The 25,770-nt window shown below is 43.1% G+C and overlaps 1 protein-coding gene across 1 annotated transcript in view; it reads right to left on the reverse strand.

The window, feature by feature from the left end:
• The window catches only part of LOC124006630 (BMP/retinoic acid-inducible neural-specific protein 1), a 132,089-nt gene extending 107,907 nt beyond the window's left edge, over nucleotides 1-24,182 (reverse strand). Inside the window, exon 1 of the mRNA XM_046316679.1 lies at nucleotides 23,747-24,182. The gene's annotated coding sequence lies outside the window, so the exon portion shown is untranslated. The remainder of the gene's footprint in view (nucleotides 1-23,746) is intronic.
• Between the last annotated feature and the right edge of the window lie 1,588 nt (nucleotides 24,183-25,770).

A 25,770-nucleotide genomic window follows, 5' to 3' on the forward strand; every position in this document is an offset into this window, starting at 1 on the left:
CCAAGCTCGTCATCAAGCTCGAGACCCCGCCCTGTGCAACTGGGTACTGGACTTCCTGACGGGCCGCCCCCAGGTGGTGAGGGTAGGCAACAACATCTCCTCCCCGCTGATCCTCAACACGGGGGCCCCACAAGGGTGCGTTCTGAGCCCTCTCCTGTACTCCCTGTTCACCCATGACTGCGTGGCCACGCACGCCTCCAACTCAATCATCAAGTTTGCGGACGACACAACAGTGGTAGGCTTGATTACCAACAACGACGAGACGGCCTACAGGGAGGAGGTGAGGGCCCTCGGAGTGTGGTGTCAGGAAAATAACCTCACACTCAACGTCAACAAAACTAAGGAGACGATTGTGGACTTCAGGAAACAGCAGAGGGAACACCCCCCTATCCACATCGATGGAACAGTAGTGGAGAGGGTAGCAAGTTTTAAGTTCCTCGGCATACACATCACAGACAAACTGAATTGGTCCACTCACACTGACAGCGTCGTGAAGAAGGCGCTGCAGCGCCTCTTCAACCTCAGGAGGCTGAAGAAATTCGGCTTGTCACCAAAAGCACTCACAAACTTCTACAGATGCACAATCGAGAGCATCCTGGCGGGCTGTATCACCGCCTGGTACGGCAACTGCTCCGCCCTCAACCGTAAGGCTCTCCAGAGGGTAGTGAGGTCTGCACAACGCATCACCGGGGGCAAACTACCTGCCCTCCAGGACACCTACATCACCCGATGTTACAGGAAGGCCATAAAGATCATCAAGGACATCAACCACCCGAACCACTGCCTGTTCACCCCGCTATCATCCAGAAGTCGAGGTCAGTACAGGTGCATCAAAGCTGGGACCGAGAGACTGAAAAACAGCCACCACTAACATTGAGTGGTTGCTGCCAACACACTGTCATTGACACTGACCCAACTCCAGCCACTTTAATAATGGGAATTGATGGGAAATGATGTAAATATATCACTAGCCACTTTAAACAATGCTACCTTATATAATGTTACTTACCCTACATTATTCATCTCATATGCATACGTATATACTGTACTCTACATCATCGACTGCATCCTTATGTAATACATGTATCACTAGCCACTTTAACTATGTCACTTTGTTTACTTTGTCTACATACTCATCTCATATGTATATACTGTACTCAATACCATCTACTGTATGCTGCTCTGTACCATCACTCATTCATATATCCTTATGTACATATTCTTTATCCCCTTACGCTGTGTATGAGACAGTAGTTTTGGAATTGTTAGTTAGATTACTTGTTGGTTATCACTGCATTGTCGGAACTAGAAGCACAAGCATTTCGCTACACTCGCATTAACATCTGCTAACCATGTGTATGTGACAAATAAAATTTGATTGGATTTGATTTGATTTGATTTATTTTCTAAGACTATCTTCTGTATACAACCCCTGCTTTGTCACAACAAAACTGAGGAAAGAAGGAAACAATGCACACCTGTTAAGTGGGTGGCAGGTAGCCTAGTGGTTAGAGCATTAGGTCAGTAACTGCAAGGTTACTGGATTGAATCCCCGAGCTGACAATGTGTAAATCTGTCTTTCTGCCCCTGAACAAGGCAATTAATCCACTGTTCCCCAGTAGGCCGTCATTGTAAAAAATAATGTGTTCTTAACTGACTTGCCTAATTAGAAATATAAAAAAAAATGCATTCCAGGTGATCAGCCTCATGAAGCTGTTTCAGAGAATACCAAGAGTGTGCATAGCTGTCATCAAGGCAAAGGGTGTTAATTTTGAAGAATCCTAAATATATTTGAATATGTTTCACACTTTTTTGGTTACTACATGATTCCATATGTGTTATTTCATAGCTTTGATGTCTTCACTATTATTCAACAATGTAGAAAATAGTACAAATAAAGAAAAACCTTTGAATGGGTAGGGTTGTCCAAACTTTTGACTGGTGCTGCATATTATACTATACTGCATATGACCCTGGAAAAAAAGGGTACCTACGCACACATCATTTCAATTCTCTTAATTAAAGTCTTTAGGAAAACACTGCGTCCACCAAGTTGAGTATTTCTCTCTTTCCCTCTCTGTGAGACAGCAGGACAGATGAAGGCAACAGGATTTGAACAGGCCCTGTATGTGCCAGCCAGATCACCCCTGTTTGTTTCTGCCTACTGAGATCAATGGCAGCACAGATGCCCTGGCAGAACAGCCAGAGACCCTGGCACAGCCACCAACACACAGACCCCCCCCCCCTGCAGCTACAAAAATAATCTCTCTCTCAAGATGCTGACCCTAGCCACCCCTAGCGACAGACGTCCTCCTTACCCAGGCAGACTTATTCAGACAGACTTGTCCATTCCAGACAGACATGCATGTTTTTACTATTTTACACTGAATGAGAACGGTGCAGGTCTGATTGCTGGCCCAGGGGTATTAAGACAGCATTCAGACCAGCAGCATTCTCTTTCTCTCGGAGTGCACTCCACTCTAACTGCCATGCTAGTATCCAAACATACAGTCTATTCAACAGCCTCTGAAATTGCTCAGATCTGTGTTGTCTGACAGGCAGGAGATGTGTGGATAATTCCTTCTGATACCAGTTTGTTTCCCCTATTATTGTGGCCTGGAGCAGGCCTCACCAGTGGCCTCATACCAACTGGTGTATATAAAATCACTGTCTCGCTTAGCTGTACACTAACATCTACATCCAAATGGACAGGAAATAGTACCAGACAAACTTCAGTCCGCACTGCAATTTTTTGGGGGGGTGAGATATCATCATACTGTATCTACAAAACCGAGGGGAGGATTTGCACCATAATGATATATCTTTACAGATTAGACCTCTTGTAATTTGAGAATAGAGAGTGTACAGTGCAGTAGCCTGATTTCACGCTAGCTACTGTAGGCAGTTGTACTCACATACAGGCAACTTCCTGGTGGACACCTCCCAGAGGCAAATCAACATCAGATGCATTATCCCTCACTACCCGTCTCTCTCCATTCGCGATTTGGTTGCCTCCCGTTGCGTAAGAAGAACCACACTATTTGAAATCTCCCTCAATTTTCACACAATAGCCTTGAATATGTACATGAATATCTATTTTGAAAGTGTTGTGTACCAAGGCAGAGCGAGGGAATGAGAGAGAGAAAGAGATCAATTGAGTCCCTGAATAACCAGGGTAAAGAGAGGAGGAAGTCTGCCTCAGCAAATAACAGAGAAACAACAAGGGAGCGTTGTTTGTGCGAGCCCCCTTTAAACGGTCCTATTCACACAGCAACTCCCCACATCCACCCACCCCTCCTGGCTCATTGAGGAACTCATTCTCCATGTGGATCTCGTAGCCTCCCTCCGCCCATCGATCGATGCCTTCCTCCCCTGTGTGTGGGGCCTGAGCCACCTCTTTGTTCCACATAGTTCACAAAAACGGGATGCTTGTACCCGCATTTGTATTCTGGGTCCCAATGAGGAAGGGAGAACAGTGGAGAATGAAGCCTGTTGCTTTGTGGCCGCTTATCTAACAGACATGGGGCAGACTGGACTAGCCTCTAGGGGGGGGGCCCAAGTATATTCAATCCATCCAGTGCTTTATCAAGACATAGTTCGTGATGCTAAGCTCTCTGTTGCAAGACCTATTTTGGACAGGCACAGATATGGTCGGCTCTGCACTGCTGTCAGGGGTCCTGTTGTAGAATGCATTAGGTCCCAGCAGTAGCGAGGTAATACAAGCAGTGATGTCAGCAGTAACATAAGCTATTGATGGATGTCAGTTCAACGTGGCAGGTTTGACTCATCTGCGAATCTGTTACCTTATGTATTAAAGCATTCAGGGAGGGATAGTGGGATGGAATGGAGTAATGGTGGAGAGCGACAGAAGGGAGAAAAAGAGGGGGAGAGTTTTGCCACACAGGGAGTCTGCAGAATTATGAGAATTATTATAATCCAGCCTGCAGCGACGTCTGGACAGGCGTGGTAATGGACTGCCACTTGGGAAGTAACAGAGGAATGCGGGCGGCCGGGCTAAGTTCATTTGTACTGGATTTCTCCCTCCCTTGCTTCCCTCCTTTTGTTGCTTTACTTAGGATTGCAGTGGCACTCTGACCTTCAGAAGACATAGCTCAGCAGGCCCACCGCTCAATAATTAAATGCCTGGGTCGCTCCCCAACCAATCAGCTCGGCCCAGGATCATTGGCCGATTTTAAAAACAAACTAATTCTCTAATGGCCTGAGTTATTGCTCCAATTTACCTGGCTCTGAATGATTGTATTCCGATCTATTCTGTAAGGGGACGGATCAATGGGAGCCGAAGAGAGGGCAGCAGGCAGAAAGGGCGGTGAGTGAGTAGCATTCCGCCCATCGTGCGGGGCGGGCGAGGCCGCTGTGGAGTGGTGAGGGCTCGTCTAGGAGCCGCCAGTGGAATAGTGATGACGTCAGACAGGTTTTATGCAGTTCTTCTAAAGAGGGACCAGCTCTGTCGTAAAGCCAGGTAATTAACAAGGTCTGAAGCGTGTGGAAGGAAGACCAACAGCTTGGCTGGTCAAGGTGTCGCAGTATATGATGCAGATAAATGAGGCGCAGCGGATACCCTAACTTGGAATAAAAATGTACAAAAGATCATTCACTGTTAATCGTCGTCTGTCTCTGCGGAAGCTATTTTGGAAATACAATTCTGGAAAACACTTCAAACTATCCAACTTAACGATTCCATTTCTCCATGCATGGGAGAACTAGTTTAATCAATTATTCCACAGTTTGATGAGCTGTCACACCTGTGTGGATTTCAATGTTTTCTGTGTCTTTTTCTCTCATCAAAGGAAGCATGTGAGGAAAAGATGTTAAAAGAAAACAAAGAAACAAAAATAAGCCAAATCAAGCAAGGGTGCCATATACCAAACAGTCATGTCCTGCCTCTAATTGTCAGCACAACACACCACTGCAGCAAGCTACAGTATTTCCAATTTCACATTAGCTGCTGTTTGTCCCTGACTGCAGTGAACACCTGACTGATTTTTGGAGAACAAATTCTCATTCTGCGAGAAGCCCATGATGTGAGCTCTCGCAAAAAACCCAAGTAGTACATGCATAGCAAAACCATTCTGTCTTCTCGGTCAGCGCTAGACACTTTTACCACATTCCTGAAAAGCTAGCACTGCAGTCTATGGGATTTCGTATCTGTCAATACACCTTCCACCGCGGGTGTGTGTGTTATAGATGAAGATTAATCATTTGTCAAACTGTAAATTGGCTTCCAAACGCTCTAGCTAATTTGCTCGTTGGTCCACTGATGATAATCCCCTTTCGCAGCTTTCTCCGTACATCCCCACTTTTTTTCCCCACACCTTCCATTGAGAAGCAAGGGAGCAAAAAATCCTTAATAGGTTAATCATGCAGCTAGCCTGTCGTAATGCTCCAATGAAATGATGTAAGATGAAATGCGGAAGCACTGAAGCCCTGCAGGTCACACTCCAAGTACCTCTATAGGACCCCCGACATGAATCAGACCCTGAGCAGGAGAGGAGGTAAATGACATTGCTACCCACTGCAGTTGTTCTGTGCTCACACATGTAAATGTCAAGTGATGTTATCCTGACTGGCCCTTTCTACCAGCTCAACTGAAAAAGACTGTAACAATGGGAGCGCCCGATATGGGAAAGAACATGAGTATGTGTCTCTGAGGAAGTGTGTGTGTGTGTGTGTGTGTGTGTGTGTGTGTGTGTGTGTGTGTGTGTGTGTGTGTGTGTGTGTGTGTGTGTGTGTGTGTGTGTGTGTGTGTGTGTGTGTGTGTGTGTGTGTGTGTGTGTGTGTGTGTGTGTGTGTGTGTGTGTGTGCTTGTCTCGAAGTGTGTGTATGTGTGTGTCTGAGTGTGTGTATGTCTTTCAAAATGTGTGAAGTATTTTTGGGTGTTCATGTAAACCATTGCTTGGTTTAATAAAATGAAATAAAAGTGCTTGTACATCAACAAAACAAGCTCAAAAAGCAAGACTGAGACGCAGCGCTGTTGTTAATTCTCTAATTATCTGTGGAATTAAACGGCGGAGTATGCCTCCTGCTACCCCTGCTGTGACAGATCCATCATAATTGTGTGTATCTGTACAACAACACTTAAATCTTCCCATCGGTGCTGGGTTGGGCTGTAGGGGGTGACGCAATGTTGTTGTCAGGCAGCTGTGCTACGTATCGCGAGGCTCAAATTGAACCACGGGGACAGCTTTTTGTCTCAGAGAAATATGTGTGGAAAGATGTGGAAAGATGGATGACTCGCCTCGCTCTATTTCAAAATCGGAGGCAGGAGTGCGCCCCCCCCCCTGTTTTCCTCCTCATCCCTGTTGCACACTGAAACCGTATACAAGTTGATGCTCAAAGAGTCGCGAGACAGCCATCGACCGTCCTACCTCAGCAAATCCTAATGGCATCACAATCTAACCCCCCCAAAAAATGTTGTTACCAGCACTTCCTCATTCACGCCACGGCTAACGCTAACCTTTCACCGAGACGTTTTCAAAGGAGGGCATGTTTGCAGTCTGCTCTTGTTTTCCTGTCTCCCTGACAGGAATATGGAACAGCTGCTTCCCTCTCAGGGGACCAGACCCCTGGCACTATGCGAGCGAGGTTCAGTCCCCGCTGCAGTGCGTTATTTTTGTCTGGGCCCACGATCCGCTCTCCCCCTCCGCCACCCACCCACTCTCTGCCCTCGACGCAATGCCATGCCTGGAATTTACTGACCTAATTTCCAGCCCCAGTACAATGTTTATCCCCCATTTCACTTCTTGACACATACAGTGCCTCGCGAGCTCCCTGGAAGGAGACTCTCTCTACTCCGGGACGCTATTCGACCGCCGTCTCGCTCCGAGGAGAGGAGGTATAGGGGTTTTAAAGGGGACGGTCAACGGTTCCATTGTTCTTAATTCAACGTCATAAATTGGTGAAACGGAGGGAAAGCAGAGGGAGCGTAGCAAAGAGGACGCTACCCATAAATCAGAAGGAATCTGCAGAGACACCTAGCAGATGGCAGAGAAAAAGCCGTACGCTCCCATCTCAATTCCTCCTTCACGAAGCCTTGCGAAGCTAAAAAGCTCAGCAGCACCCAGAGCCTGCTATGCATCAGGGCTAGCAGATGTAGGAATATCAATATTGCAAAGTTGTTTTGTTCAGTTCCAAAGGCTGAGTCCTTGTTTCACTTCTAACCCCCCCTCTGCTGAATGATCCATTTTGAGTGAGGTCCTACATCATTTATAGTTTCAATTCTTGTATTTGAATGAATGTGTATTTCATAGGAAATGGAGCATGATTGAAAATGTATATCATGTCAGAGACCAAACACATAAACAGAAAGAGATACTTGAAAACACACACAAGTACCAGTTTGAAACTACAGCACATCTCTGTTTCTCTTTCTGCAGTTGAAATGAGGTGGGGTGGTCTCTCAAAGTGTAGCAGCACTGCTCTGTTCACTGGCCAGTGTGCTGTTTTAATGAGGGCCCTCACAGTCTCAGCTGTTTACTTTCTTCCTGCCTCCAGTAGAATTGGACGCCTCTGTCTGATAGACCTGGATGCATTTCAGTGCAGTTATTACCCTAGTGTCAAGGGCTCCCTTGGTAATGATAATCATCCCTGACTCGAATGGGGATTAAAATAATTATGATTTGGGACGGAAACTATCGAGACAGCTTGGCACTGTCTCACAGCAGATGCAAACAGGAGCTGCCAATGAATTAAAACTGGAAAAAAAAGGATTGTTATGAGATCTCTCTGTTCTGATGATGTCTAGACCTTCAATGATACAGTCGTAAACACAAGCGCCATGGCGGCTGTAAATAGCCTCGGCGAACAAATGGAGGTCACGGCTTTGCCGCGCTGTTGTCCGAATTATTAAACGCTGTGTTTTTGCACTGAGGTGGGGTGTGGGGAGAGGATCGACTTTGTGTGTTTGATGGAATTCATTGGTTGTGCCACTGCCACCTAAGGCTTTTAGAGGGCGTTACGCGATAGAAAGTAGTTGGAAAGTGGTTTGAATGTGTTCAGCCACAGAAGCAGAGCAAATAGGTAACACTTTGCTTAATCAAAAGCAATAGCTTAGTGAGGAGAGGTAGTGAAAGGGTACTATGTGTGCTCATACCAATACACCTTAAACACACACTCAAACACACGGCATGTGTAGAGGTTTCCAAGGCAGATGTTTAAGGGCTGATATGACTGAAAGGATTGTGCATTTTTGGGAAGGGAAAGCTTTCTTTTCTCTTCCTACCTCCCTAGTTCCTGGAGGTTATCATTGGTGAAAATATGCCCTTGATATTGGTTTCTGCCACCCAAAATCTACCATCCCCTATTTTAAATGGAGTGCTCTTGACTTCTTGCCTTTGAAATATTTGCTCTGCTGCTCATCTTTCCCCTGAGTTGTCCTCTTTATATAGCTTCCAAGCCATACCCACAGGGCTAATGTGTTCATTTACCATGCAACAACAATATTGCTTACTCCAATATGTACACTGAACAAAAATAGACACGCAACATACAACCATTTCAAAGATTTTACCGAGTTACTGTTCATATGAGGAAATCAGTCAATTTAAATAAATTCATTAGGCCCTCATCTATGGATTTGACATGACTGGGAATACAGACACTGTATGCATCTGTTGGTCACAGAGACCAAATAAGGTACTGGCATGGATCAGAAAACCAGTCAGTATCTGGTGTGACCACCATTAACCTCATGCACCGTGACACATCTCCTTCGCATAGGGTTGATCAGGCTGCTGATTGTGGCCTGTATAATGTTGTCCCACTCCTCTTCAATGGCTGTGCAAAGTCGCTGGATATTGGCGGGAACTGTAACACGCGGTCGTACACTTCGATCAAGAGCTGGTGATTATGCAACCAATGGAAGAACTGGGACATTTTCAGCTTCCAGAAATTGCGTACAGATTTTTGCAACATGGGTCCGTGCATTATCATGCTGAAACGTGGTGATGGCAGTGGATGAATGGCGCGACAATGGGCCTCAGGATCTCATCAAAGTATCTCTGTGCATTCAAATTGCCATCAATAAAATGCAATTGTGTTCATTGTCCGTAGCCTATGCCTCCTCGTACCATAACCCCACCTCCGCCATGAGGCACTATATTCACAACATCAGCAAACTGCTGATTGTGAGAGCGGTTGGACATACTGACAAATACTCTAAATTGACGCCAGAAGCGACTTATGGTAGAGAAATTAACATTAAATTCTCTGTCAAAAGCTCCGGTGGAAATTTCTGCAGTCAGCATGCCAATTATACGCTTCCTCAAAACTTGAGATATCTGTGGCATTGTGTTGTGTGACAAAACTGCACATTTTAGAGTGGCCTTTTATTGTCCCCAGCACAAGGTGCACCTGTGTAATGATCATGCTATTTAATCAGCTTCTTGATACACAACACCTGTCAGGTGGATTGATTATCTTGGCAAAGGAGAAATGCTAACTAACAGGGATATAAACAAATTTGAGAGAAATACGCTTTTGGTGTGCGTGGAACATTTCTTGGGATCTTTTTACATCAGCTCATGAAACATGGGACTAAAAATTTACGGGTTGCGTTTATATTTTTGTAAGTAAGCATATCGTAATGCTGCCTGTGTGTAATAAATCCCTACACAGTGAGACTCACTTCATCTATCATTACAAGTGCTGGGCGAATCTATGTTCCATGTCATCCGAAAGGAGAAGTTGTCTATTCTAAATAATTAAAGGACCAGATTTTCCAAACTTGCTAGGTGCTATAACATAACTGGGTGATGTCACAAGCCTTCTGTGAATATAGGTTCTTCCATAACCAGAGCCAGTGTTCGTTTCTGTCTATTGAAATGGGTTACAGTCTGTATTCATGCAGATCACCCCTCATATCCCTAGGGAGCAGTGGTTATGAAAATGATTCATCGAATCAAACAAAAAAGACGACTACTCCAAAAATCTGAATAACAAGTCAATGTTGGTGGTCGAGGAAATAGAATATCACAACAGACACATTTTCCACGTGTTCTGTTCTAAATCTATCAAAACATAACTTCCATTGCACATTTTTCTGCTCACTGTAGCCACTTCTACACGTCATGGCCTCTGCTCTGCCCTCCAATGTTGTTGTGCTGACTTTGCGTAAAGCCTGGAGAGGAGACTGTACCTGCTTCAGCTAGCTTCACGTACACAGGCCTCTTCATCATTACAACGAACAGCATTACCTCCATCAGCAGGACAACACAGCACCCTGTGGGGATATATGGATGGAGAGCAGGGCCAGGTGTGTGTGTGTGTACATGTCTGACAGGGTATTTGACCAGAGTAGACGGATGCCTGCCTATTTGAGCTTGTGTGTGTCCCTACGTGCCCCTCGTCTCTGAGGATCAACTTAGCGTCTCTCTCTGCCTGTCAAACACAGCAGCAGCTCATACTGTACATGTAAGTGGTGTGGGTGACTGAGCATTAACACCAAGGGTTCAACACACAGCACTCTGTGTGCAGTCAGTGTCCTGCAAAATGTGGTGCTGCACTGTTTAACACAACTACACCACCAGTTAGCACGGGCCGTATTATGAGGCACTAAACTATATGAAGTAAATCAGCACCAAGCTGACTGACTGAATCACATGAGATATTGTGTGTCTGCAACACTCTGTGTCTTCAGTCAGCGCCCGACAACATCAAACACGACTAATTTCTATCTCAGTGCCTGGGACCCTTGTTGGTTATGGGAGGAAATGCATCAAGTTGCACGGAGGTTTTGACGAATGTCTCGAATTAATGATTGAAGGAATTAGTCATCACGCCATACGCAAATGACTGCATCGCATTTATATTTCAAACGCACTGAGGTTTTGACGAACGTCTCGAATTAATGATTGAAGGGATTTGTCTGTTGTGCAAAGTAAGCCTAAATAGAAGCCAAATCTGGGAAACAACCGATAACACTGATTTGTATAATGCATTGGCATAGTTGTGGTGGCTGGAGATTTCATGTGTTTTTAAATTAGGGAACACGCAAATGGAGAAAACTGTTGCTGGAGTTAGGTTGCCCAAGCCTATGTCATTCAATCATCGTCCAGTTGGGTGGGCACACAACATATTACGAATCACAGTTGGTCTGCTCAATCAACATTTTCCCAATTTCTCCTATGGCTCGAAATGGGTGCAAACTGACTCATCTATTGAAGTGAAAAGGCATCGATCGAAATGGCCTTAATTCTAACTGCAGATATGGACACGTTCACACAAATCTGAACGTCCATCAATGCAGTGCATTTAAAAGCACTGACGTTAGAATTCGGCCTTGAGTCAATACCAAGCAAACAAACATAGTGGGATTGAGGATTTGGAGAGTATGGAAAATGAATCTCTTTGGCCAGCAGCAACAAAGGACTACATGACTTTTCACAGTAACAGACTGCTATAATGACACAAAAGATATCACTGACAATGAGGTTGTTTCACTCAAGTCTATATACTCAGTTGGCTGTTGGAAGCAGCACTTCCCCAGCTTATAAAGAAAGATGACTGAGTAGCATTGGCTTAAGACAGCGTTTCCCAAACCTGGTCCTTGGGACCCCAAGGGGTGCACGTTTTGTTTTTTGCCCTAGCACAACACAGCTGATTCAAATGATTAAAGCTTGATGATAAGTTGATTATTTAAATCCGTTGTGTATAGGGCAAAGAACAGTAGGTGCTCCCCTTGGGGTTCCAAGGACCGAGTTTGGGAAACCCTGGCTTAGGATCAAACAAGACCTTGAAAATGACCAAGTGTGCATCTCTATCAATCGTCTAATATTATCCTAAAAACGATCAATCAAATGCAATATTGTGGGCGTCAGCCATTGCTAATACTGTCATTACTAAGGAACCAAGGTAGCCACATCACCAGAAGCACTCACCCTTAAAAAGAGGGTCTATTTTCTGAACTCTAGAAACGGTCTCATTCCAGGAAAGGGAAATTACATCACACTCCAAGAGCAGGCCTTCCCTAGATTTTATATGTGGGGGGGGAAAAATAGTACGGATGTATTCCCTGAGTTCAAATGTCAAAGTCATTGCCTCGGAAAAGTCTCCAGAGTTTAAAAAACAGTTTCCACAGTCTCCTCAACACCTCAACCTCCATCTCCCCTCACTACCCATCCTCCCCCTCACCATCACCCCAAGTGCCCCAACGAGGACCATGGGAGAAGCCTTCTGCAATTTGCCCTATCTCTAATAGGTACTTACTACCCGTTAGTGATCATGAGGTGACAGGAATTACAATTGGAAACTCGCTTCCACTCACAGAGAGAGGGGAGACGGAGGAAATACTCTCTATAATTACCGCTAAATCAAGCAGACTCCTCTTGTTTTTCCTCCTCCACCCTCTACACCTGGCCGCACGTTATTGTGAGGGACCGGGCAGGCGATGTCGAAAACCCGCTGCACCAAGCAATTTTCCCCCCATAGCTGATATTGCAGTTTAGTTGGGTAGATTCAGGACTGCCTGAATGATTTGGTGGCTTTTTTAAAGTCTTTCTCTCGGTACAAGGCGCTAAAAAGGCAGCTTAACTCTGAGCTGAACAATGGCACCAGATCAAGAGCTTATGCATGCAGTCAGTGATGATGATGATGATGATGACGACGGTGGGGTGATGAAAAATAAGTAGATGATGACAACGACAATGATGATGTGACGCTAGCAAATGACTGTATCTAGTCTCAAACCATTGCAGAGATTCCTACCCACTGGGCACAGTGGTCAATTCAACATCTATTCCACGTTGGTTCAACGTAATTTCATTGAAATTAAGTGGAAACAATGTATGTGCCCACTGTGTGTGCCCAGTGGGTAAGGTTGTTCTTAGTAACTTTCATCTATCTCATAGCCATCCGTCTTTGAGCCAAAGACATCCTTACAAACTATTTTCACACATTTCAAATCAAATGTTATTGGTCACATCCACATGGTTAGCAGATGTTAATGCGAGTGTAGCGAAATGCTTGTGCTTCTAGTTCCGACAGTGCAGTAATATCTAACAAGTAATCTAACAAATTCACAACAACTACCTTGTACACACAAATGTAAAGAGATGCAATAAGAATATGTGCATGTGAATATATGGATGAGCAATGGCCGTGTGGCATAGACAAGATGCAATAGATGGTATGAAATACAGTATGTACATTTGAGATGAGTAATGTAGGATATGTAAACATTATTAAAGTGGCATTATTTAAAGTGACACCTTTATTAAATCCATTACAAATCAAATCAAAGTTTATTTGTCACGTGTGCCAAATACAACAGGTGTACAACCTTACAGTGAAATGCTTACTTACAAGCCCTAACCAAAAGTATTAAAGTGGCCAGTGATTTGGGTCTGTATGTTGGCAGCAGCCTCTCTATGTTAGTGATGGCTGTTTAACAATCTGATGGCCTTGAGATAGAAGCTGTCGAATCACCTGTACTTACCTCGCCTTCTGGAAGATAGGGGTGTGAACAGGCAGTGGCTCAGGTGTTTGTTGTCTTTGATGATCTTTTTGGCCTTTAAGTGACATCGGGTGGTGTAGGTGTCCTGGAGTGCAGGTAGTTTGCCCCCGGTGATGCGTTGTGCAGACCGCACTACCCTCTAGAGAGCCTTGCAGTTGAGGGGGTGTAGTTGCCGTACCAGGTGGTGATACAGCCCGACAGGATGCTCTCGATTGTGCATCTGTGAAAGTTTGTGAGGGTTTTAGGAGACAAGCCCCATTTTTTCAGCCTCCTGAGGTTGAAGAGGCACTGTTGCTTCTTCTTCACCACTCTGTCTGTGTGGGTGGACCCTTTCAGTTTGTCTGTGATGTGTACACCGAGGATCTTAAAACTCTCCACCTTCTTCACTGCTGTCCCATCAATGGGGGGTGTTCCCTCTGCTGTTACCCGAAGTCCATGATCATCTCCTTGCTTTTGTTGAGGTTGAGTGAGAGGTAAGCTGCCTCATTGTAGTTGGTGATCAATCCCACTACTGTTGTGTCGTCTCCAAATTTGATGATTAAGTTGGAGGCATGCATGGCCATGCAGTCATGGGTGAACAGGGAGTACAGGAGGGGGCTGAGCACGCACCCTTGTGGGGCCCCAGTGTTGAGGATCAGTGAAGTGGAGATGTTGTTTCCTACCTTCACCACCTAGGTCAGCCCGTCAGAAAGTCCAGGAACCCAACTGCACAGGGCGGGGTTGAGACCCAGGGTCTTAAGCTTAATTATGAGCTTTGAGGGTACTATGGTGTTGAATGCTGAGCTGTAGTCAATGAACAGCATTTTTACATGGGTAACCCTCTTGTCCAGATGGGATAGGGCAGTGTGCTATGTGATGGCGATCGTATCATCTGTGGACATGTTGGGACGGTATGCAAACTGAAGTGGGTGGCAGGTAAGGTGGAGGTGATATGATCCTTGACTATTCTCTCAAAGCATTTCATGATGACCGAAGTGAGTGCCAAGGGGCGATAGTCATTTAGTTCTGTTATCTTTGCCTTCTTTGGTAGAGGAACAATGGTGGCCATCTTAAAGCATGTGGGCACAGCAGACTGGGATAGGGAGTGACTGAATATGACCGTAAACACACCAGCCAGCTGGTCTGCTGGGTGAGCAGGCAAAGTCAGGACATTCAGAATTGTTGGGAAAGCCACGTCAGAGATGCTCCCACATGGCAAATCTGAATCAACATGTTGAGTCAGAGTAGCCTAAGTACCTCTATTTCTACATAGTGCACCAATTACATCTAAGCAGACCACCATCCTCAATTCACAACTAAATTTGTGGTGAGAATATCCACGTATGAGAAGATGGTCCTGAGGATAGTTTCAAGGAGACCACTGATAGAGCACCAAACAGTGCAGGATGAGTAAATCTCATTAAAGAGAGAACATTTATCTTTGAACCCTATCTTTATTTGATCTCAAGGAAAAAAACAAATGGCCTTGCCTTTTTTGGGGGGGGATTTTCTATCAAAAAACATGGAGGAGAACGTGGATTTAGACAGCAGCATATCAAACGGGGGATTAGCATCAAGACAACGCTAATTCTCTAATTCGCCAGAGATAGAAGACAACCGACCGAGGCATGGCGAGAAAAAGAGAGCGTGCGAGACAGAGAGAGAGAGAGAGAGAGAGAGAGAGAGAGAGAGAGAGAGAGAGAGAGAGAGAGAGAGAGAGAGAGAGAGAGAGAGAGAGAGAGAGAGAGAGAGAGAGAGAGAGAGAGAGAGAGAGAGAGAGAGAGAGAGAGAGAGAGAGAGAGAGAGAGAGAGAGAGAGAGATGCACATGTGGAATTTCTTAGTGAGCTTTTAATTTCCCAGTCAGCCTTGGCAGCCAGCCCCCTCACTGTACTGCACTGACTGGGGACTGACTGGTACCAACGGCGAGGAGGAGTTGCCAACTGGCAGGATCCCTTCCACCCCACCAGGTTGCCATTGTTTATTAATAATCCCAGCAGCCTCAGCAGGCTACAGTAAGGATGCCCAATAGCATCCGTAGGGGAGTTTCTTCTCTTCCATCTCTTCCTTCTAACCTGTCATCAGGTGAACTGGAGGATAGAATCCAACCCAACACGTAAGCAACCAAGGTACTGGGCTTCTGCTGTCTGCAGAGGCCTCTGGGCTTTTTCTCAAGATTCAGGAGTCCTACTTTTGTCCAACTGGTGGAGGCTTTGTTATTTATGGGGGTGTAGTGTGGCTCAAAGGACATCCAGTAGGGCGTCCACCCACTCTACCCAGAGTGGGTGAAAACGCACTTTGGCAATGACATTGCACTTCCTGATGTTATGAAATACATTTTACCAAGACAAATATGATTCTTTATGTTCCGAGTCTTTCAGCGGGGTCTTTCTCAAACATATCATTCTATTCAAAAATGGGTATTTCGTAACTTAATACATCCAATAGTAAGTAAGCACCAAACTCTTGTTGACAGAGCAGTGCAGCTTTCTCGCTGAAACTTTATAGGATTTTACGTTTTGTGTCTTCCAAGTTGTTTCCCGCGTGCCGCACATAGCAAAATTACCATGACATGAGCTGAATTAAATGTAAAAGGCTTTGAAAATAAAATAGCTCAGTGCTCCGTTGACATTTCACGGAGATATGCTTGTTCTTGTGAGAAGTCTTCGAAAAAGAACAGGAACTTCGCATTAATATTTGACAAAATAGATGATGAGATGATGAGTTCAATGGTAAGCCTATCAGATAGCCTCCATTGATTTAGTCACCCTAATTTTGACCATCCTACAAGGGTAAGAACTCTAATATGTTTTGAATATATTATGATAGAGACATGCGGTTTGGACGTTTGGCTTTCTTAGAGGATTATCTACACAATAAACCTGTTTTTTATTTTACCATTGGTCATAACATGCAATTTCGATTGGCCACCCAACATCCAGGAAAAGCCATAGTTAAATACAGTACTGTGAATGGCTTTGACTGTAAGGATTCCATATCACAATTATCGAATCTATTATCGAAGCTATATGGCAAGATTTATGATGATAATAATGTTTTATATTAATGAGAAAATATATACCTGCATGAATAGGGCCACCCATCAACATACCAAGACACACTGTCAACTATACATGGTCTCAGGAATGGCAATATGTTTGTGATTGTGATGCCATAAAGCTTTCATTCACGACTGATAGCTTTGACAGTGGTGGCAACCAAAAAAACAGGTTGCATCATATGCATTCCATCTTAATTTGAGCGTGTATCCTGTGGCAACAGGGCGTTTGAATTATTGTGTGGATTATAATGAATTGAAATTTTTATAGGGGTTGATACAAGGAAAAATCAAGTCTGAAAGTTCAAAGTGGAAATTAAACTTCAAACGTCTTTTTAAACTGCAAATACACATCATTGAAAAATGTCCTGCATTGCAGGAATGTTCTCCTTCGACAGGGTGATCGAATTAAGATACTACAACTGTAGAATCAGTCATGTATGACATATGCTAGAATTATCCAAATGGTCTCTGTCTGTCAGTGATTCATTAAAATGCATATCAAGAATAACCCTCATTGCACTGTGGTCCTAGATTTGACCAAAGTAACATTTGAATCTTGACAGTGAAACATTTAGCAATAAAATAGTAATACATACATTCTTTCAAACCTGTATGATACTGTCTAATTTGTTGTCTAAATACAGAAAATGTAGGATGTAAGATTTATAAAAAAATGTCCTACAAAACAAATACAAATGTGAGAAGAACAGAAACAATAAACAATGTAGACCCAGAGGCAATAAGATTTACTTTTCATTATTATCTTTTAATTGCATTCTCTCTCCTGAGGCTAATACCATTTAGATTCAATAATGGCTGCGTTATTATGGCATGATGAAAATGCCTTTCAAAAAGACCAGCCTCTCCCCTATTCAAATTTAATCTAATCCATTAGAAGCTAAAAGATAACTATCAAATTATACAAGACAAGAGTAAAAAAAAAAAAGATCCCAAACAAAATCTTGCACACAGCAAATTGGCCAGTGTCACCTACCCACTCGGCACACTCTGGTTGTTTCCATGTCATTCAATGAAATTACGTTGAACCATCATGGAATAGACATTGAATTGACGTCTGTTCCCAGTGCATAGTGCAGATTTTTCAGCGCAACATTTCGAGTGTTGATTCAAGTGTTAAATGAACAGTCATTGGTGTTAATAACCAGCATGATCATTATTACCACACCCATCATTATCATATTTCCTAGCATACTCTATTACAGGTTAAAAAAATGTAATAGTTTTTAAAAATATCTGTGTTTGCACGTACATTGATTGATTAATTAATCAATCTTATGCTACTCAAATTTTCTACAGTAATCCTATCTGTTAATCCTATCTGGACTTATTGCAGCTGTTAATGAAATGTCTGTTCAGGTTTAGATGGTTTAGGCAGTCTCATAACGTAGTCTTCCCAACCTGGCAGGCAGTCATTCTGAATGTAGAGCCCAATAAAATATGCGATGCAGAGAATGTAGGTGGAATCATGGAATCCGGACATTAAAACAGAATTCAACAAAATGCAATAATGTATTGAACTTTGTAGGAAATCAACTAAAGGTATTGAACCTTTTAGAATATCAATTCATTTGCACAAGATTATCATCAGACATGAACAAAACGCTTCAGTGATTCGTACTTTCTGAAGAGGCAGTGCAGGAATGGCCCTGTCTGTGTGCGCGCGTTTGTCTACCACTTTGTGTAGCCGTTAGCGATGATGCTAATAATGATAACTGTTTTCCGGGTAGACGGAAAGGCTTTCCCAAAAACCTTTTCAATTAAATGTTCACAACAACGTAGCCTATGCCTACCTGGCAGAATGATCATGATTATTTGCATCAATCCCAGTGGTGATTTGTTTAGCAAATTCTAAAGCCACATGTGCTACAGAAACACTGCTAACCAAACAAGTTATTTTGCTGGTGTACACTGAATGAACTGTATCAACAAAAAAATATTTGTAGATTTTTCCCAGACCTCAACAGTGGTCTTCTTTTGTGGTTTAAGCATTGTGTTAATTTAACACTGAACATGTGAACCCATATAGACACTGGATAATTTGCTGTGCACTAAAATCAAGATGTTTCAAGCCAAGGTCATGTTCACATGTTTGTACAGACTACTATGTCTTTCAACAGAAACATATCTGGTCAATCAGTGTTCCTCAAGCCATGTTCTTTGCTCTCCTTAAATGAAAGCACATTTTCCTTGGTCCTGCCTTTGGGTACAGTTTGGGTTTACATTTGTTGAATTGGTCTATATATGGATTTATTTTATCCATAAAATGATCAGAATGTAGCTAGGTGGACATCCTCACTTATTTTATACTGACCAAACATTAGACTTTCTTGAAGTAAACATGTTTGTGTTGTTGTTTTGGGCATGGTCTGATTGATGACTTGGCTGTCATAATTATATGGTTGAAGTTCATTTACTGCTTTCATCTTTGTAGATATTCTGCCAGTGAATATTGTATGGGTCTTGATTTCCGGTGAATCATTACACGCTCTTTTTTTGTGTATGATATAAGAAATAGTACAACAAATCAACATTTTACACATTTCTATACACCTACATTCACTTACAGGTTAGAAATAATAGTGGTATTTCACAACCACACACATGTGTCTTCTACAGTGGGGATAGATAAAGTCAGTTAATCTTCAGCTTCACCACCAGTGTATAACATAGCATTAGGTTTCACCCCCTGATGAAGGTGCATATACTGTACAGTATACACTGCCTTATTACACGTTTTGTTGTGTTACAGCCTGAATTCAAAATGGATTAAATATTTTTTTCATCCATCTCCACACAATACCCCATAATGACAAAGTGAAAACATGTTTTTAGAAATGTTTGCAAATGTATAGAATACAGAAATATCTCATTTACATAAGTATTCACATCAAACCCATTGCAATCACCGTTGGGAGCAATTACATCTGCAAGACTTTCTGGATAGGTGTCTAAGAGCTTTGCATACCTGGATTGTACAATAGTTGCCCATTGTTCTTTTCAACTCTTCAAGCTCGGTCGAATTGTTGATTGATCATTGCTAGACAACCATTTAAGTCTTGCCATAGATTTTTAAGCAGATTTAAGTCAAAACTGTAACTCGGCCACTCAGGAACATTCAGTCTTCTTGGTAAGCAACTCCAGTCTAGATTTGGCATCGGGTTTTCCTGCTGAAAGGATAATGCATCTCCCAGTGTCTGGTGGAAAGCAGACTGAACCAGGTTTTCCTCTAGGATTTTGCCTGTGCTTAGCTCCATTACGTTCCTTTGTTATCTTGAAAAACTCCCCAGTCCTTAACGATTACAAGCATACCCATAACATGATGCAGCCGCAACTATGCTTCAAAATATGGAACGTGGTACTCAGTAATGTGTTGTATTGGATTTGCCCCAAATATAACATTTTGTATTCAGGACAAAAAGTTTATTGATTTTCCAGTATTACTTTAGTGCCTTGTGCAAACAGGTTGCATTTCTTTTTTTAAAATTCCATACAGGCTTCCTTCTTTTCACTCTGTCAATTATGTTAGTATTGTTGTTGATACATCCTATGTTTTCTTCTATAGTTTTCTTCTTTCAATGTGTGCTTTTCTTTATTCTTACCCATCTGCCAATATGTGCTATTCTTTGAGATACATTGGAAAACCTCCCTGGTCTTTGTGGTTGAATCTGTGTTTGAAATTCACTGCTCGACTGAGGACCTTACAGATAATTGTGTGTGTGGGGTACAGAGATGAGGTAGTCATTAAAATATCAAGTCTGTGCAACTTATTATGGGACTTGTTAATTAAGACTATTTTTACCCCTGAACTTATTTAGGCTTGCCTTAACAAAGGGGTTGAATACATATTGACTCAACATATTTCAGCTTTACATTTGAACAATTTGTAAACATTTCGAAAAACATAATTCCACTTTAACATTATGGGTTATTGTGTGTTGGCCAGTGACCAACAGTCTCAATGTAATCTATTTTAAATTCAGGCTGTAACAACAAACTATGGAAAAAGTCACGGGATGTGAATACCTCCTGAAGGTACGTATTTGACTGATAAATAATTGATTGAGGTGTCTATATTAATTTTGCAGGCATAAAAAAATGTCTGCCTTGATTGACTCGCTGAGAGGTTTTTGACGCTTCCTTCAGCTGTAGGGCACTATCCCTGCTGTGCACGGTAAGCCATGCATACTCATTCCATTAGCTCACTACTGTACTGGAAAGTACATAGAGTAAGTAGGATATACATATATGTATATGAGTACATGGTGAGATACAGTATGCACATCTCACAGTTGCACTCTGGGCTAGTGTATATAACATTTTATCTAGGAGTACATAACGTATAGGTCGTAGATTATTTTGTATTTAGTTACTAGTCAAGCAATCCCACAGTAGCCTCACGTCAACTAACACATCCAGCAACTTCATTTCTGCTCAGGTCTTGTGGTAGCCCCAGGGGAGAAGTACAGGCTAGAGGACAACTGCAGGTCAAATGATTACCACTGCAATTTGGAATGAAGTTCACCATCCGTTGTGTGTTGTTCTGACACATGGCTTGATTTGACCACTGTAGTTTTTCCTCCCATCAAAACAGGTTTTTTATTCCCTCTGGGAGGAATCCTTTCCGGCCACTCCAGCTGCAACCAGCACACACTGCTAGTCCGGCCAATAGTGGAGACGCCTGATGCCTCTTGGCAATGTGAGACAGTTAGCTCTTCTAGCTCCAGCACTGAGAGGGCTTGTATTTGATATTCTTGTCCATACATAAGGAGAATGGGCCACTGCCTACCTCCCAGTTTATCTATTTAAGGAGAATGCACCCTAATCTCTGTGTGTGTGTGTGTGTGTGTGTGTGTGTGTGTGTGTGCGTGCGTGCGTGCGTGCGTGCGTGCGTGTGTGTGTGTGTAAAAGTGTGTGTAGTCTCTATTTGCCTTTGTGAATCATGGCAACATGAGGTTGCAATCAATCCATCATTGAAGTGCACAGCAGGAGTCACAAAACATTATGCTGCAGTGTGTACTCCCAGGCTTTGTCAACACAGTGTCACCAAGCATGGGACACAGCTGTAGCCTCAAGCTACTGCAGGCATTTTCTTTTTGGCATATGTGATTGTGAGCCATTTCTCTTTGAAAAGGATTATATGTTACCATCATATATGAAATATAAAGGCCATCTGATTGAATTAGCCATTTGAAATATTTAAAAAAGACTTTGTTTTGTGACTGTAGACATTTTTTCATGCATGTTAATCGCAGAATAATGTGATATAACATATTGGCATACTGTCAATATGTATGTGTTAATGCCTTGCCTGACCAAACAGTTCTTGGAAAGTGTCCATTGAAAAGAGCACTTAAAATGCAGAGTAGAAATGGAATGTCATTCAGAGTGGACTTGAAGAGAGCTATATCGATTGACAACTTTCAACTTGGTTCACAAAACAGACCACATGGCTGCATGGATATGATGTCAATATTGATATTAACAATGACAGTAAATCTGTTCTTGCTGCTGCTGTGCCCTACTTTTATCTTGGTAAATGAACATGTTGAAATGACCACTCTACAGCATATGTCCTTATTACGATTTGATTCATATGAAGATGACAAGAGAAAATGTATCTTAGTTCAATCATTGCTGTACCATGTCTGTTTGAAAAGACTTTTGTCTGATGTGGAATTAAAATGGGTTCAGGAGAGTAAGACTGAGAGCTCATGATTGATCTGCAACGTGAAGGATGACGAACACCTATTGGCACATATCTAAAGGCACAAAGTAAAGAAGAAGTCCCTGTCGTTAGTTATAAAAATCCAGTCGTTAGTTCTAAAAAAACGAATTGCCCACTAAAAGTGGAGTTACATTTCTAATGGTGTATTCATCAGCACCAGTCAATTATCCTGCTTGTAGATGATAATATGACACATGGCCAAAAGAGCGCGAGCTCCCCCAGCAGTTAGTCGACAGTAGCGCACTCACACAACTTCACTTGAAGGGAGGGAGAGGCAACTTTGGCTCGATGGTGCAACCTCATAAACATACATATATTTTCTGATCATAATATTTCTGCTCTGTTGAATTCATGTGAATAAGCCATTAACATCAGCATATTTGTATTATTGATCAAGCTGCTCTCCAACATGCAGGTCTGTGTTGAAAAGGTAGACTCATGAGGCAACAGTCCGGATATTGTCGCATTTGCTATATTTGTACACACTTACACACACGCATACACTTGCACGATGGATTCTGTCTAAACTGTGTTTGAAAGTATTCACGGATAAGATAAAATAAGTGACACACCAATTACTGCATATTTACAAATGTGAGACTAACATCAAACATTAATGCATTTCACCATTGCATTACACTCCATACAGCAGGTGAAACGGGTAGCCTTCATTCCACACTTCGGTAGAAACAAACTAACGATGCTTGAAATGTGAGCAATTGAAATGCGGCATAAGTCCTGAATTTCAGAAGCTTCGGTATTTTAGTTGTATGTTGTAAAATGAACTGATAGGGACTCACATTGCACAATTACTGTAGTAATGTTGATATAATCCCACATGGGAATCGACGTTTGAGCTGAACCCCGTTATTTCTAGAACAAAATACACAAGCATATTATGATGTTGTGCCTGGAACTTCAATGTGCCCTGGTCTGATTCCGACGGTCCATTCATTGAGGCGAGGGTCAGTGTGAAAGAAACTATGCGTGGACTGAAAACGGATTCTTAATGCTTTCTCCCCCTCACTATTACGCTCTTTCATTATTTCGTCCTCCTCTGCAGCCTAGCATTACATACATGCCGTCTCCAGTCATATGCGAGGAGAATTCAGCCTATCGCCTACTGCACTGAACCACCAACTCACTTTGCATGTAAATGTAAGGTATTCGGATCTAGCGTTGTTCATATCCACAGTAATGGACATTTAGTGAATGTTACTTGAGATAAATAACAACAACATAGGTTGGACACATGGAAACACAAAACTCACATAGGCTACATATAAGACAACACGCTGCCTGATTTGACAATGATAACGCAGAAAAACGCATCCGTCCGGAAAAAAACACTATATCCTATCATGTTGACCATGTAAAATCGCCATAACTGTCAATAAGCTACAGCATAACCTCTAGCTACTCTAATAACTGGTATAGTGTGTATATATAACAATACAATTTAACGCAAATTAAGCTACACTTGTGCAGGCTTACCTAAAACTGATTCTCCCCTGTGCTCGGAATATGTGGTCCAAGGTGCTTTAGTTTTCTGTCCGAAAACTTTTGCTGGAGCATATGTATCCAGTGTGCATGCTGGTAGCTCAATCTTAGATGTTGAATTGTGGATGAGTTGGCGGTCCTTCTCATGCTCAAGAGAGAGAAATCCTTCGGTTCGGCAAGTTGGTAAGCATGAGTACACAGATAAACAGAGTGACCAAGTCGACCCGTGGGGAAACGGGAGTTCGATAGTTAAGAAGAAATATCCCGATGTGTTCTAGGGAGGTTCGGGCGAGCTCGGATCCGTGAAAGTCGTCCGCAGGTGAAGAGGTGGTAGTGAGGATGCCAAGGAAGGTAGGCAGAGACTGATCGAGTGCAGGGCAAAAGGAAGCGAAACTAGGGGGAGGTACTGAGAATACAGCTTTGTATTGTAGAGGACGGCAATACCAGACGGCAGGGGGTGGGACTGAACCACACGAGCCGAACGGGAGAGGAGGGGGGAAAGAAGGGTGGAGGATGAAGGATATACCGCGTCGTGACTTTATGTGTTGATTAACAACGATTATAAAGGTTCAACTTTGAAAACCCCCAAAAGAAGACAGCATGACAAACGTTAAAGCAACCCCAAATCGGACTACTGGGGAAAGTGTAGAGTCTATGCATTACCACCGCTCCTTACCACCGCGCTTTCATTGTGTGACTGTTTCAATGGAAACCTAGCAATATGATACAGGAATAAATCCCAACGACTCATGTATCTCTCTCTCTCTCTCACACACACACACACACACACACACACACACACACACACACACACACACACACACACACACACACACACACACACACACACACACACACACACACACACACACACACACACACTCGCACGCACAAACAGACACACACACACTAATGGATTAGGGAGCACACACTTGCCAGATGACGAATAATGGTTGTACACCGTACCCAGAGTGAATTAATAACTAGTGAGTATGTGTGTGGGATTTGTTGGCACCAGCAAGAAAAAATATGTGGAGGCGCTGTCCAGTGTCCCGAAAGTGCTCCAGAACAGAGGGCTATGCATGTTGGTTGTCCATGGTCCTGAAAACGCTAAAAAGACCGATGCGTTCTGCTGGCCACTGTCCATGTTATAGAGGCCTATGCATTGCAGTTGACTTTCCAAACACTTTTACATTTCGCTGTCCACACCTATGCATTTACAATGGCATTTATTTTATTTATTTTTTTAGAACTAGGTAAATTCTTATTTTACAATAATGGCATACTCCAGCCAAACCCTCCCCTAACCCGAACGACGCTGGGCCAATTGTGCGCTGGCCATTCACAGCTGGTTGTGACACAGCCCAGGATCAAACCAGGGTCTGTAATGACGCCTCTAGCATTGAGATGCATTGCCTTATGCCACTGCCCCAAACAGGAGTTTAGCTTTGACAAGTGCATGTTTCATATCATTCACAGGTGGATGACTCCACTTAGTGACTTTTGCGGGTTTTATATCACTTGTCTTGGAAATATTGCCATTGGACTAGAAGCTCATATTTTCCTTTTGATATTAGGTTTTATCAACCTGAGCATCCCTTGATCAGTATTACATGTGCCTCTAACATGGCATATAGACCGCCCCTCTACTGTGTCTTTGATTTGGTACATGAGCTCCATACATGAGTATCTACTGAAGTGTACTTATGGTGTCGTACATGGTACATGCACACACGCACGCACACACGCACGCACACACACACACTCTATCGCTCTCATAAAAACTGTTAAGCGGGGCGGAGCAGGTGAAACCAAGTGCAGACTCAGACGAGGAGACAGGGATAAGGTAATTAGGGTATTTATTGTAAAGCGGGGGGAGATGGGGTGTAGGCCAGGGGGAGCTCGGGCAGGTAGCAGGGAACCAGGAACTGATGCTGGGGCAAGGGGAGTAGGGGCAGAGTAAGCAGGTCTGGAGCGGAATCCAAGGAAGCAGTAGAGCAGGGGTCCAGTGCAGGGAA

This window comes from Oncorhynchus gorbuscha, linkage group LG20 (genome assembly GCF_021184085.1).
Source record: "Oncorhynchus gorbuscha isolate QuinsamMale2020 ecotype Even-year linkage group LG20, OgorEven_v1.0, whole genome shotgun sequence".
Lineage (NCBI taxonomy): Eukaryota > Metazoa > Chordata > Actinopteri > Salmoniformes > Salmonidae > Oncorhynchus > Oncorhynchus gorbuscha.